Source organism: Lycorma delicatula, chromosome 4 (assembly GCF_047948215.1).
Source record: "Lycorma delicatula isolate Av1 chromosome 4, ASM4794821v1, whole genome shotgun sequence".
Classification (NCBI taxonomy): Eukaryota; Metazoa; Arthropoda; class Insecta; order Hemiptera; family Fulgoridae; genus Lycorma; species Lycorma delicatula.
In genome coordinates, this window is record NC_134458.1 from 60,087,287 (window position 1) to 60,104,354 (window position 17,068).

General features: G+C 31.0%; 1 protein-coding gene across 1 annotated transcript in view; it reads left to right on the forward strand.

Annotated features, from left to right (window-relative positions):
- The first annotated feature begins 13,992 nt into the window (after window positions 1–13,992).
- Window positions 13,993–17,068, forward strand: part of Dgk (diacyl glycerol kinase 1) — a 258,461-nt gene continuing 255,385 nt past the window's right edge. The window contains exon 1 of the mRNA XM_075361947.1: window positions 13,993–14,427. The gene's annotated coding sequence lies outside the window, so the exon portion shown is untranslated. The remainder of the gene's footprint in view (window positions 14,428–17,068) is intronic.

Below are 17,068 nucleotides of genomic sequence, written 5' to 3' on the forward strand. Positions count from 1 at the left end.
TTCGAAACGTATGTTCCATTCGTAACATTCCCTTTTAAGGGATTTTCCGACTGTTCTCTTTATCGAGTCCAATATTATTGTCTATGAGTGAAATAGTTACCGGGGATAAAAGTCTTTGACTTATTTTATTAAGAATAATAACACTGCCAAATCTTTTCGAGTACAGAGGAACAGTGCTTCCGGTTTCGATAAAAATAATGAATGTGATGAACAATAAATTTAGATGCCACCTTTTCATTTGTGCTGGTTTGCGAGTCAATGAACGCTATAATTTCAAAGAAAATTTAATGTACGGGCGTGGAGTATATTAAATTTGATTTATGTAAACAATTGCCCGTCAAAGAACAAATTTATTTTTTACGCTTATTTTTCTACAAAAAAGCATTCTCGGCCAATCGGTAAAAATCGAATGCATACATCTACTCGCTTGATAATATATGTGAAAGCGGTTAAAGTATTTTAACCGTTTGAAATATTTGTTTCGCATTGTCCAAATAATACAGAAACTTAATAAATCCCGCCTCTGAAGTCTGAATATTAATTGAGCTAATAAGAATAAATGTGTATGAGAAAGATAATATTAGAATTTCAGAGCGAAACCAAAAAAAAAAATTAGAAATTATGAATATGAACGAACAAAAACGGCCAAGATGCTGGGTACACATAAAAAAGTATGTATACGTCCCGATGTATTGGTTATATGTGAGTTATGTGTATTCGTGTACACATAATATTTAACGTGCAAGGTGTATAATTCTGCAGTGTGTAATACGTATACTTCCCTTAATTAAAGGTGAGTAAGAGAGTTATGAAACTTATTGGAGTTTTAAGTTGGTTAGTGCTTGATGAACTGAGGTATTTAAAACGAAAACTGCATTCTGTTTACAAGAAAAACAAAACGGAAGACAACGTTGTCTTTTAGACCAAGAATAAATAAATGATAAGTAGGGAAGTGGCGAGGAGGAAGGAAAGAGTTCAGGATATGGATTAATGCAGGGATGTTCATTCCTCTTAAATCGATGGTTTTTTTTCAAAAGTAATAAAATTTCTTCCTCGAAAACGCCTTTAACTCGTACCATTTTACGTAGATTTCGGAAGAAGGCTACTTATTGTAACGGGTACTATGATTCGACTTCCGGAAAATTTCGACATATCTTCGCGTTTCACATCCCCCAGACCCCAAAACCACCTTCAGTTCAAACGTTTATATGTACATTTATATATATTTAACTTTTTTGTAGACACGATAACTGCCGTAATTTTGCGCCAATCACTTTCAAATTGATACATAAAATATAACGACCCAAAATCTCTTTCGAGTTCGTTAATGGGCAAAATCAGACCATGGGAGGGCTTTTTCGAAAAAAGAAAATATCGGTATAACTTTATTATTAAGTAAAATATTGAATTCGTTTAAAATTCCTATTATTCTTTGAATAAGGGCCTAAAACTTATTTAAGTAAAGTTTTTTGATATTACCGACCATTGGCCCAGGGGGTGGAAAAATGGGGTTTCGAAAAAAAATCATTCCTCTCTTAATAGGCAGAGTATCAAGTCGGTTTAAAGTGGTCGTTAGTCCTTTAAACGTTACCTAAAACTTCTGTCTGTAACAGATTTTGATACGACCGACAGTTACGGCAAGGGATAACCAAAATGTTGCTGAAATTGTAAGATGGGGCATGTCGTATGCTAAACATTTGAAACTTTTTTCACATGCAACCATTGTCGTATTGAGTAAATTTGAAGTTTTTCTTAACTTTAAGATGGAAATCTTTTTTATCCCTAACTTAGCACCGGTGAAATCTACCTCCGCCTTTCGGCAAGCCGAAAGGGATTTTTTTTTCGAATAACGAATTTAGATAATATATGGACACTCTATTAGAACATTTTAGCGCTAAAAACCACTTGTAAATTAATTCGTATAAACCATGAAGAACAAAAATTTACATTAAAAATATCATATTTTTAAACGTCTCTAAAGTACTGATCGTGCTTTGCCTGGAATTTTTCTTGCCCTAGATTATTTCGACATGGTACGAGATGTACTGGAGATGAAAGGGTGGGCAGGGGCATAGGCAATAACAGATATAACCCACCGGGATGGTATAGTAATGAAAGCGTCTTCGAAAATCAGCTGATTTTCGAAGTTGAGAGTTCTAAGGTTCAGTTCCTAGTAAAGGCAGTTACTTTTATACGGATTTGAATTCTATATCTTGGATACCGGTGTTCTTTGGTGGTTGGGTTTCAATTAACCACATATCTCAGAAACGGTCGACCTGAGACTGTACAAAACTATAGGGGAAAAAGTAACATATGTAAAGAAGGCACAAAAAGCGAGTCTGGGCACGAAGTCGGAGAACATAAGGGCTCTGTCGATTCAGCAATGAAAAGTAGGAAGGTAATTGGTGCAGGGGAAGACGGAAGTAGAATTCTTTAAAATAAATAATTGAATAATTAGGATTTGACAAACGTACTTACATTAAAAATTATCGCAGAACGAAAAGAAACTGATAAATGAGGAACTGAGAAACGATAACGTAAAGGATTACTTTCAGGTGACAAAAATATGTGTATTAAATTGTTATAAAAAATAAGTGAGTATTATAATCGAGCAATTGAAATTTCGTAAAAAAGTTTTACGAAAGTCACATTATCTCTACTCGGCGTGGACTGTTTATCAATGAGCTTTTTAATTTTTCCTCGTTCTGTAGTTTTATATATTTCCATTTTTTCATTAGTATACGCTATATGGTACTAAATTTTACGTAAAATAAATACTTTCGATTGATTTGTCTTCCTATAATCTCTTTTTCACCTTAATTCGTTTCTTATGACTTATTATTTTCTGTCCTCTTTGGAGAAAATCGTTCGAATTGAATGTACTTCTCTTTGATCGTTTGTTGTATTAACGTATTCTGATAGTGATACAAGTCTTACGGTATTACCATAACGATCTATTTAAAAAAAAAAAATAGTATTTGTTGTTAATGTTTGTCTACTGCTTGCAAATAGTGTATGTAATGCGTTTTACCACGAAAAAATCTTTACATTAATCAGTTGCTTTTAACTACTACTCTTTTAATGGATATAAGTGGAACGACTCAAAATCGCTTTCTCTGAGAACGATAGTGTTTATTATTCGGCCGGTCCTAGAGGTAGAGTTTGATACAATATTATTTGAATTATTTTCAGAATCGAATTCTTGCTTCTATCACGACTAGATCGTAGATTTGTAAAAGAAATGTAAAACTTTACCGTTTTAGGAGATGAACTATCACTCGTTCAACTGTTTCGATGCTATTCCTTCAACAGAAATCGGAATAGCCCACTAATTTTCTGACCGCGAATCTATGAATACTGGTTTATTATTTGTAAAATTATCGACTAAAAAGTCAAAGTTATTGAAATATTATCGTCTTTCAGGACACGGATGAAGATGGCTTATTCATTAAAAGCGGCTCGGTAATGTCGCTTTATGCCGATCGTGTCGTAATTCTGTATCGATTAAATTTCATTTTTTGAGGTATTCAAGTAGCCTAATTTTTGTTTTATTTTTCCTAAAACTTTTGAAAAATTCGATGTCAGACTGATCGACCAATAATTTTCTGGTAGAGTTTTCGGATTTGAAAATAAGTTTATATTTGCTATTTTAAATCGTTAGGAAAATTACTATTTTTGAAGTATTTATTAATTATATTAGTTAACAGTTTAATTATAACAATGACTAATCGTTTAATATAACTTAGTAATCTTGTCTATGTCTTGGGATGATCTATATTTTAAGTTAGTAATATTATATTTTCCATTTAATTATTATTTTTAACCGCTTAGGTTAGGGGATTCTTTAAGAGGAAGGAAGGGATTCTTTATTCCGTAATTAACCGATCTCGGATTAGATCTGGAATCTGTTGTGATTCTGTTTCTCCTACCCGGGAGAAAAATGGCTTTAGTTCGTTCGGACTTACTTTAGGCTTCGATGTCCGACTGTTTTCATCAGGAATTTCATTTATACGCTGTCAAATTTTTCCATTTGAGGATCTTTATCTTAAAATAAGAAATTTAAGTTTTTATTAATATCATAAAAACCGCAGTCTATACGCTATCGTATTAAAATATGTTAACTCTAAAATTAATGATAATTCTGTTACATCTGTTTGTTTAAATTAGGTTATGTTAGTGTAAACGAAGTTGTGGAAACAATCAATCGGATTGTTTTACACTAGACAAATTTCGTAGGTATTTTGTTTGATATTTTGTTATTGTTTGATGTTTTATTATTGTTGTTACAAATATTCTGTCTGAGAATAAAACTAAACGGTAATGTAAATTTACTACTTCTGAGAGACCTTTGGTAATGTCATAAAAAATCTAGTCTTCTAAAAAGTTCATAAAATAAGCACGTGATCGGCACGCGGCAATCACGTGATCCAAAATAGGGTAAATTTAAAACTTTTATGGAGAGGGGTAAAAAAGTTTGGAAAGGGTAATCGATTTTTAAAATATTTTGTATTAAATAAAACATTTAAATTGTTTTATCTCGAGAACGGGTGATGATACCTAGCCTTTTCGAAATATGGTCACATTTAGCTGATCGTGGTTAAAACCTTAAGGCGAGGAGTATCTTTGGAGAGGGGAAATCAGTAAAATTTTTTTTATTAAATGAAAACTTAAAATTTTTATACATTGGGAACGGGTTATGATAGTGAGCCCGTTCGAATGCTTTATTTTCAGATCGAAGATGCACTATGGGTGTGCGTGCGGGTGTACACACTTGCTCAAAAATCAGCTGATCGCAAAGTCGTGAGAAGTATGAAAAAACGAATCTTAGAAGTTTTAGTGGTAGTCATTTGAAGCTTAATTTCAGCTGAACGAGTTTTACAACTTTTAGGGTAGTGGTAAATATTTTCTTGGTATTGCGTAATTTGAAGGCCTAATAATTTTTTTTTACATAAGTTTTATATGTTGGGAAAATGTTCCCAACATAGTTTTTGGCATTAGAGATTGACAAAAGTCAATTACTGTTGATGCCTACCCGTCTATTAAGCTGTCTTACTGTCCAGCTTTCTATCTGCCCGTCTAGTTTCAAATTCAGTTCTGTGCAGTAAATAAAGGTAACAGCGTTACTTTGGCACCTTAGATATCCGTGCACTATAATTAAAACACGCGCTCCAGTAACACCGCTAGGTATCCAACGCGCAATCAATTCTAAATGCGCTTTGTTAACGCCGGTAAGTCTCCACGCGTGTGCTTTAATTAAAATCGAATAGACTTAGAACGATATAAATGTATAGACAATAAGCAAGTTAATGAAATCATTCTCTGACTTGCATTGTTAGTATTGCTAAATATTCCAACTTATCGAAAGTGTAGGGATTAAAACAAACATTATAAAACTCGCTCTTTTATATAAATTAAACTGGCTTTAGATGATGCAAATGCATTTACAGTAAGATTTCCAATACTTTGATCCTACCATAGGAAGACAACAAAAGCTGATCCACGATTACTAACTTTTTAAATACTCAAAAAATGAATAAATAATTATTAACCAGGTAAGGGAAATTCCTAACACGGATAAATAAAATTCAAGTTGGTGTGAATTGTGCCACCTGCAATCCTATTGCTTCGTGACACAGTATTCCAAAGATCAAGATCGACTGAAAAAAACCACGCATCGGAAGGGTTCAAGATGAACAGGTCACGTGACCAAAATCCTGCAATTCTACTGGTTAGTGGCGCAATATCACCCAGACCTCGAACGGTCAAACAAAAGTGTTTCGAATGGGCTCGCTATCTGCACCAAACTTTAAAGATCGTTTTTTCATATTTCCCACGCATTTTCAAACATCAGGTGATTTTTGAGCAAGTGTACAAACCCATGGTGCACTCTCAATAAGATAAACAAATCATGTTTCGAACGAGTTCAAGATGGTGGGAACTAAAATTTATACCAACTGAATGTACTGTACTTTGAACGGGCTCTCTATCATTACCCGTTCGTGAGATATATCGATTTAAAGTTTTTATTTAAAAATATAATTGATTACTTTGGTCCAAGAAAATGTTTTACCTCTCTTCCTAAAATTTGTAAATCACGATCAGCTGAACATACCATACTTCAAACGGGCTTGTCATCACCCGTTTTTGAGATATAAGGATCTAAAATTTTCATTAAAAAAATTTGATTACCCCGCCCCAGAAATTCTTTTTACCCCTCTCCGTAAATTATATAGATCTCAAACAGCTGAACTTACCATGCTTCGAACGGATTCGCCAACTCCATCAGTTCTAAAGATAATACGATCAAAATATTTTTTTGATCACATAAACATTACGGCTGATCACGTGCTTTTTTCATAAAATTAGCATCTTTTTTTTGGATCATATGATGGCTACCTGCCTATCACGTGTTTTTTAATTACTATGACCTTTTTTGAATGAACTTAAACTTTTTTTGATGACGTTACCATAGGTCTTCTAGAAGTGGCAAATTTAAACTACCGTTTAGTTTCATTTTCAGCCAGGATATTTTTAATGACAACAACGTGGAAAAGTAGTATTAAGAAATTGATACTGGATTATGACGTAAATAAACTTTTTAAGTATTAACTGAAAATAATAACAAGCACGTTAAAAAGAAAGATAATTAAAAACTTTAGTCGATTACTATCATCAAACATTATTAATGTTGTAATAAAATACATGATGGAATTGTGGAAATGCCAAAACAAACTTTGAAAATTGGAGAACTGCAATTATCCATTCTATTCACAAGAAGAATGAAAAAAAAAGGTGAATAATTACAGAGAGATTTCCCTCTGTAATTATGGACTAGTTACTTGGACCAGTAACATACAATTTTCTCTAAACTATTATTAAACTAAAATTCAAATTGATCTAAAGTTAGGTGAGCTTCAAAAAGTCTTCAGAGAGGATAGGTCATGTTCAGAACAGATTTAAAATTTGAAATTAATCATTAAAAGCCAGATGTTAAGATCAAAGCCGATGTTCATAACATTGTTTATTTTCAAAAAGTTTATGATTCTGTAGACAGGGTAACTCATTTATAATGAGTGTTTTTTTAGAGTGATGAACGTTTGATAGGAATGACTGTCAGTGTTTTGTTTTGATGACATTTTGTTTTGTCATATCAGATCAGCGAGCATTGGCAAGTGATCATGGAAAGACTGTCACCGCAAAAACGTTTACAAATTGTGGAAATATATTTCCAAAATCAATGTTCTGTTCGCCAAACGTATTAGTAATTTCTACGGTGCACATAGTCATCCATCAGAGCAACTTGTTCCTTGAACTATTGATAAATTTCGAACATTTACTTCAGATGAAAGGCAAAGAACTGTACGCACAAAAGAAAATATCAGGGCTGTCAGTGACAGTGCTGAAGAACATCCGAATGTGTCTATTCGTCGCCGTTCTCAACAACTTGGATTTTGTCCATCCACTACATGGAAAATTTTATGTAAAGATCTTGTTTTAACTCATATGAAATGCAATTGGTGCAAGAGATGAAGCCACAAGACCATTATAAATGTCGTTTGTGTTGGTGAATGATGCCTAAATCAATTGGAAACTGATCCACTTTTTTATTGAAAAATTATGTTTAGCGACGACGTTTATTTCTCGTTAAATGGTTATGTCAACAAGCGCAAATTCCATATACGGAGTAAGACCAATCCTCAGGAAATACACGAGGCTCCATCGCATTGAAAAATGCACTGCATGGTGTGGGTTACATGCTGGAGGCAACGTCGTTCCTTATTTTTTTAAAAATGAGGCCGGAACGGGTGTTATTGTCAATGGAGATCGTTACAGATCAGTGATCAGTGATTATTTGTTTCTAAATTTGAATGACATCGGCTGCAACAGTTTTGATTTCAACAAGATTGTGCCACATCTCATACTGCTACCGAAACAATCGATTTATTGAAAGAACAATTTAGCGACAAAATTATTTTGCGAAATGGTCCACAGTGAATTGGCTCCAAGATCATTTGACCTAAGGCCGCCGGATTATTTTCTTTGGGGATATGTAAATTCTCTGGTTTCATGCTGATAAACCAGCAACAATTAATCCTTTGGAAGCCAATATAACTCGTGTTATTAACGAAATAAGTTCCCAATTACTTGAAAAGGGGGTTCGAAATTGGACTGATCCAGTTCCTCAAAGCTAGTCGTGATGGACATAATGCCGGAAATTATTTTCAAAAATTAAATGTCAGAAAATTATCTTTCAAATAAAAACAAAATTGACTTCAAACTTATTCTTTTATGTGTTTTATTTCAATCCAGAGTTCTATCACTCTAAAAAAACACCTTTTACGATGATAGAATATGGAGTCGATCGGAAAACTATAAAGTTAATAAAACAATCACATTCTCAAAAATAAAATTTTTAGTCGAAATCAAAGATCCTTTAGAAATTAAAACAAGTCTGAGACATTGTGATGGCCTTTACCCTAAACTCTTTAACCTAGTATAACCTAATATTAGATAAAATAATGAAAACATTTTGCGGTATTAACAAAGCTGCTTTGGGAATCGTGACAGGGAAACGAGAAATAAAAGTAAATTGTTTAACTTTCGCAGATGATTTGGCTTTACCGGAAAATTCAGAAAAAGAGGCGATTTCTTAAGTTGAGGATATGAAAATAATCTATGCGAAATAATAACCTCGAATGGTTCGGATAAGAAGGCGTTTGAAAGCAGAAAAATAGTTTTTAAGCGATTGAAATTTTTAACTAAAAATTTGTACAAAAAATATATATAAATGTAAAACTGAGATACTATAATAGAGTATTGAAATCAGTTAATCCTCTATGGGACAAAAATTTCCAATATAACAAATCTAGAATCGCAATAAAATTGAAAGAAAATTTTAAGAACGATCCGTGGCCTATGAAAAACGTAAGACGGTTGAAATGAAGTGAAATAAAGAAATTAACAAAATTAAAGAAAAAAAGTAAGATAGAACTTTTGAAGATTTAGAAACCGCAATCCGAAAAATAAGTCTAAATTTTGTGGGACATATAACTAGAATGGATACAGATAGATCGAAAAAAAAACCTTTTGATAAATTTTGGATATATAAAACTCCGCTCCAATACATAAAAAAAAGTAAAGGAGCACCTAAATAAAACAGATTTATAAACAAATAGTTAAGATAAAAAAAATAATTTAGAGAAAAAAATCTTGTGAATACAAAAACAAAAGAGAGAGCGTGTGCTGGACAGAAGAACAAAACACAGAGTAAGGAAAGAATGAAAGAATTCTGTAGGGGAAAGAGGGAAAATCAGAAGAGAAAGAATTCAAATTATACTCGTATTTGCGTGGTCCTCTGCAGGCCTGTTCGAAAAAAGACCATAAATACAAATCATAATATCGTAGTTTTAACATTACAAAATTTAAAAATACATAAATATTACATTATAAACTGCTTCATATAAGTTATCTAATCTAAGTAGGCTACTTATAATAAGGCTAAAGAAGATAATATTTGAAGTTGATTCCTGTTGATGGCTACTTTTTTTAGGTTTGTAGTTCTATCGTGTCGTTTCTCACAATTTGAACACCAGTTTTGTTTATTTTTCCCAGATATTTTCTTCTAAAAATCGTTCCTGCTACATTCATAACACCATTCATTTTCTATTTAACAGGTCACTCTCGTTTTCTTTACGGTGGCATTCAATTGAACACTTTATTATGATACCTATCTCCATCCATCCGTCGTAAATGTCCATCTTATTTTAACCTTCTACCTTCATTATCCTTCACGCACTTTCTTATTTTACTCGTTCTTCTCATCACTTCATTTCTTACATCTTCAAATCTGGAGAGACAATAGCTTCTTCACAGGAAATTTACCTGTACAGCTAAAAATTTTATTTTTATTTCTTTCTGTTGACTTCCATGTCTTAGCACCATATGTGAGCGTATATTTTTTGATGGAATTTCCAATTTTTCTTTCAGCCCAAATTTCCTTATACTACAAAATTGAATTTAGCATCTGAGTAATCTTTCTTCCTTGTAGAATCTTGTTCCCTATTTCTCTTTGGTCATATGTATATATATATATTTCTATTTTTAAATGTCGAAAAAATTTAAAGAATAGAAAATTTATATTAATATTTTTATTTTTTTAAATTGGTACGAAGCGAGGAAAGTTTATTCGGTTTGTTTTTATAATCATCCTTTTATTCTCGTTTGAACTGATTTCATTGGGGTTCTGTGGAAGTGAGTAACTGGGGGAAGAATTTAAAAAATATTTTTTATACTAATACTACTGTTACTAGTAGTTTTGAAAAGCTTCTGGCTGACGTTATCAATAAATTCGGTTATTCAGTTAAGTCTTTAGAAGTTAAAGGGAAACTATCCAGCACTCCCTTATCAAATTCTCATAAATATTTAAAAGCATTAATTCCAAATAAACACTAATCATCGTAAAAAATTTAATAACTATTCGGTGACCTGTTTCTGAGAAATTGAACAAATAAACCAACGCACTACATACACAAAATACTGAATTGCACGTCAGTTTTTTGTATTTTTAGATTAAAATAGCTCAAATTGATGTGAAATGCAAAGAACCACTTGCCAAAAATTTTGACTTGTCATATTATTTTCCCTTACTAGCTTTGAAAATTTGCACGCATTTCAATAATCATATTTTATGAAACTGAATCCAGATAAAAAACCTTGTTAATTTTTTCGTTCTATCATAATGGTTTAATAATTAATGGCCTAACAAAAGATACAAACCAATACGATGATAGCAGAGCCCTTCATAAAAATAGTAAGAATTTTTATGTGAAGTATACTAAATAAAGTAACAAATGAAATGGCTTATCGATTGCATTTTCATTGAGTGTAAGGTTGCATATAAGCACGTCAAGCCCTCCAAAATTCAAATAATGATGTTCGTTCCAAATACTTACATAAATATTCTTACAGAAAGCAACTATGATAATCGATCATATTACGGTGTACTGATTCGTATCCACGCATGAAGTTGTATTTTTGCAGCGATTTTTGAAAAGGTATTTTAAAAAATTTGTTTTTTTATTTAACTGCTATAATAAAAATTGAACATAATATCAGTGTAAAGCTCTTTAAACAACAAAAGTGATTTTTTTTCGATAATTGTTTGAAATTATAAGTTACGTTGCTAAATATGTCCAGAAATTTACTATCACACACAATAAACTTATTAAACTTTTTCAAAATTATTGGAAATTTTATTAGAGATTTTTAAAAAAAATTTAATTCCTTTTTACACGACTGCCCACAAAGGAGTGAAATATATTTAGGATGTATGTATTTTTGTTCCACCGTTGCAGCTCAACGGCCGAACCGATTTAAATGTATGACCCCGCGTTGGAATTCTTACGTTACCGGGACTGTCAAATATATGTACTAGTATATATATTAGTGGAGATTTGCCGGTTGAAGTACAAACTTTAATGAATTGAATTAATGAACTGCGAACAGGGTTTGTACTGAATAATTCCAATCAATCTAATGAATAATATTATAAAATTTGTAAAATTAAATTTACCTTAAATAAAATAAAATAATGTTAAATAAATTAAAAAAAAAATCTGTTTAATAATAATGGGCTTCCCGTGGGGACTGCGTGTGAGGCTAGAGCAGTAATATGATGCGAGCACCTCGTGCGAGGCCAGACCAATTATCATCATCAATTGGTAATAAACGGGGTGCCCCTGGGGTGCTGTTTTGGGAGGTGCAATGGGGTGCTCTTATAATATCTTTGTAAACAATTGTTTTGATTTTCAAAATTCAAACTGGGTATTTGTTAGTAGGTTGAAACCTATATGATCAACAGTGCCTGTCGGCCCGCATTACAATTTAAACCAACTTTACACAAATACGAGGCATACAGTTACATTAATAAATCAATTGCGTACCTGCAATTAAGACTGTATCTTTTGAGATAGATTTTCGTGCTAGTAGGACGACCATTTCGCCACTGCTAGAAAATATAGATCTAAAGTCGATAAAAGTATCTGAATACAGTGAGTGATATCTTAAAAGGCGCGTTAGTGTGGTAGAAACAAGTGTACGAGTTCGAAAAGCGATCGAAGAAACAGTTCTTTAAATATTAAATGTTTTCTAAATCAATCCCACAACCACTTGGCGACAAGTTTGGTAGAGTATAAAAATACAATTTAAATACTTGTACATTTCATTAGTAGGTTGAAAGTTAACTTTTGCATGCATCAGGTCACTCACGATCTAACAGGTTGCGGTTATTCAGAAATATTCGTAGCCAGTCTAACGATTTTCAAAATTCAAACGGGGTATTTGCTAGTATAATACAAAATCACGATGGAACCAAATCAGAACAAAAATTAACCGATATACTCAGAAAAATCGAGTGGACTGCGCTACGCCGAGACAGCTTGAGCCCGGCGAGCTCCTACAAACGATCTTTGTAGAGTTTGATGACGGTACGATTACAAGTAATGTTGTCGGCATCGGATTGAGGATCGAGCCCACTATTGTCGAATTTGATGCTTTAAGGGGTCCAGGGCAAAGTGGAACGGCGTATGCTGCCACTAATATTGTGCTTGGCTGTGACGGTGAATCAACTACAAGGGACTATATATTTTTTTAATATAAATAAAATTATATAAATAAATTTTATAAATATTTTATAAGTTTATATATAACTATATTTTATGATTTTATATATATATATTAATTATATAAAATATTTATTTATACCTAGATAGAGCTGTCGTAGATCTGAGCATTCACATATTTGCCAAGGGCCAGGCCTACGTAGCACTGAGTCGGGTGAGACAATCGGTCAGTTTAGCCATTAGTTGTTTGGATCCCAGAAAATTGCGTAATGATCCGCACGATAAAACTCTCTCGAGGAACTCAATCGCTTCAAAAATCTATAAGTTTAGATTGGTATAGGCCAATTAAATAAATAAATTGAAATGTTTACCGTTTCCTCATTTGGTTCAGCACGTTAAATACGTTACATCCATAAGTTTTTGAATCGTGAATTTTTCTTGACGATCACTAAAGAGTATTAAATAATAAAAACAATTATAAAATTAAAAAACACGACTGCCTAAAAATAAAAATAAAAATAAATAAATTGAACTAAAAAAACGACAATAAATCGAACTAAAAAAAAAATAAAACAAGCTCTGAATTGTAATTGTCCTATATTAAAGAGCCCCCCGACTGCAGTTAAATATTTTCGTTGAAGAACAAAATTTTTTTATCGATGCAAGACCTGGTGAGAACTTAATCAGTAGATAACCGTAAATGCCTGCTATTTCTACATCATTAAAAATATATATAACAAATAAAACCTGTCTGAAAGTTGATCGGTCATCATTTAGTTAAATACTGCATAACGATGTTTAGTCCTTTATTTACATACCTTGTTTTCTTTTTCTTTAATTCGATTAATTGTCTTTTTTTTTTAGTTCAATTTATTTATTTTTCTTTTACTTTTTGGTAGTCCTGTTTTTTAATTTTTTATAATTGTTTTTATTATTTGAATGACAAATCCTTATACACACATCGGGATCTTGTGCTTGAAATAATGCAGAAGTATTACTATATTTCATTAATAAATGTTACGAAATAACAACATAATTATCGTATTTTGGCAAATAGAAGGAAAGCGCATTTAATGTCGTTTCATCGACCGACATTAAAATTTAAATATTATTTTTTATGCTATTATCGATCGGGTTACACTTACGAAAATTATTTTAATTGTTGTTTAAAATCGTAAAAAAAAATTATTCCAGGAGGAAATAAGTCGAATCCTGAATCAGTAAATTTGATTCATTTCCACGATCTACGATATTTAACAGGACGGATAGATACGAAGAGGGAATGTTTCGGCGTAAAGTTGGCAACGAATTTTGCCTCGCTTAAGAGCGGGATGCTGAGCGTTTTGTCAGTGTTACCCTGATGGAAGGCGAGGCCCGTGTACACGATGCATTTTGAACGGTTTATCAGTTTCTTTTATGCTATTGTACACGAACACTGCAACAGACGATCACGACCGATGTTTATCTAAGTATATTAAAATCGAATAATTAACGTTTGTTCTTTTATATAAAATGTAAACTGTTATTTTAATGGTACACAAAATCTTAACCTCTTTTTTACGTTTGAAAACCACTCGATAAAATTTTCGTAGACATCAAAAGAAAATTGATGCCCATTTATCTGTTAAAATAAAACACACGCCTTATGTAGCTGTTTCACTTACATTATAATTCCTCACGTATTCGTAATTAAAATGTATCTATGAAAAAAATCACATATACAAATGTATATAGTTAATACATTCAAATCAAAAACTACAAATATATTAACGGCATAATCGCACTAAAAACTACATCTAAGTCGTAGGTAAGATTTTTATTATTCTTTATTTGTATAATTATGCATTAAAAAATCGAGAATATCAATTTAAATTTTATCACAAATATTAATCCCATTAATATATAATTTTACCATATGCGCTGACTATTAATATTATTTTAAACAGATTTAATTTTAAAGATTAGTCGTTAAGTATAAAAATTGTTGAATAATTGTATTTAATAAAATTATGAAAGTATAGTACGTAAAATAATTAGTGTTACTGTGAAATTTTGTAGAGCTGATAAAAGAACTTGTTTTCTGTTATAGTTTTAGAATATAAAATCACTATTTTGTGGTATATCTAAATAATTTTTCGGTTTTTTGTAGTTTTTTTAAGAAGTTGTTAATTTAGAAAATTGTTTTTAATTTTTTCAGATACATATATTACGATTTATTAAAGAATGTGTTGTTTCGATTGTGTGTGTGTGTGTGTGTGTGTGTGTGTGTGTGTGTGTGTGTGTGTGTGTGTGTGTGTGTGTGTGTGGTACGTGCGCGAGAGAACGCGTTTGCATTATATCTACACATTTATAAATTTTAATGTTATATACCTAAAATTAGTTACGTTATAAATAGTAAGAAAATTAAAAAAAAAATAACAAAAAAGACTAATACTATTTAATTTATATGCATAACATGAGGACCTGTACTCATTTATCTTTTTGTGTAATGAAATAATTACAACGATATTTAGTGAATTTAATTTTAGATATTACATAAAATATTCGATTAAAAATAAATTGTAACAAAATGTGCAATGTATTTTGTACTTTGGCATATTGCACATTAATTTTTAATAATAAAAATAAGTTAAAGAATGGCGATATAGTCGGTAATGTTATTTATGCGAGTAGAAATATTCTAAAAGTACAGGAGATATTTATTTATCCTTTAATTTGTTGTGTTTTTTTTTCTTTTTTTTATAGTTAAGTCGTCTACACGCTTGTATTTTTATTTTGTCATTTGATGTTTCTTTATCTTTAAAAGACAAATAAAATATATACAGTAGTATATACAAATATATACTTACAGAATTACAGCGTCTTTGCAAGTCGCAAAGACGCTGTAATTCTGTAAGTATATCATAAATTATGTCTCATATTGTCCAGTATTGAAATTTATTATATTTACATCTTTTTTTTTAAGTATTACATTTTATTTACAGTTTATTTATTACGAGTAAAACAATAAGTGATTATTTTACTAAAATTGCAAATCGTTAAATAAATACTGTACTTTATAATGTTATAATTAAATCCGTAGTTATATATAGTACTTTTCTAAATTTTTAATTAAAGAATTATTTATTGTAAATTAAAAAAAAAATCATTCGTAAATTTTGTAATTAATTTTTAAAAATCCATTTCGTAAAGAATCTTTACGTTCCATAATAAAGAATCTTCGTAATAGAAATAAAATCTTAATTAAGGATCTTTTTCAAAGTGTAATCGATGTCTAACCTAGGTTAAACAATTAAATTTAATAAATCGCAATCGAATATGTAATCTTATTAAATGCAAAAGTAACAAATAATTTTTAGTTAATTTAATTTTTTTTAAATTTTATCTATGTATTGTAATCTACAACGGTATAAATACACAAAGCATTGCTTAATTATTTTTACGTTTTGGTATATTATTTCTCTATCGTATTCGTTGCCAATCATTTCAACGATTAGTTCTGTCATACTTTAGAATAGATTTAATCCACCGATGCTTAGTGACGGTATGAAATCAATACTTGCGGACAGGTCGGTATTTCCTTATTAAGCGAAATTGATCTTATTTATTATATTTATACGATTTTGTATAAGTTACCTTATCGTATGTATCCGTCTCGATTCAGTAAATAAATATAAATCACGTTTTATATTATCTTACAATCGTGATAGACACGAAAATGAAGAATAAGTGATGTGGTCTTACGCATTCGCATTCGTCGAGATAATTGCAATCTTTGAAATTAATATTAAATATTGGCGTAATTTTTTTTTGTCGAGCGATCATTTATTTATAATTTTATTTCCGACATTGTAACAGCCGAGCGGGTAGTAATTTTGCATGTCACCTACGGTGATTATTTTGTTGAATGAACTACAAATATATATTTTTTTTAAAAATGGAACGCAAAAAAGTATATATATATCTAATTAAAATCTATTTTATTGTGCAAATTAATTATAGAAAGCGTGACACAAATACATACATGTATGATGATTCCTGTATCTTTTAATAGGTTACTTCATAAAATATTAGACATGTTCTAGAGTATATCTTACGGTTGTATAAAGTGGCCTGTGATCGCGTGATCGACCTTTATTTGTTATTCTACTCGGGATATTTGTTATTTTAAAAGTTTACGCAAGAGTAAACTTTGAATTTATAAAAATACATCGTTCTCATCGCATCGGATTTTTAAGTAAACATATTTTTATTCTTACATTTGCGTAAATAATATAATTGTTTTAATAAATTTCACTCTTCCTGTAATTAGAATTAAGTTAATATTATAATTCATATATAGGCTATCGTGAAGGAAAGTGTACTTAGTATAATGAAAAAAATTCGTGTAATTTCCGCATGACAACTCGATTAAAACGCCTCGAGTCATTAAAAGAAGCTCTAATTAA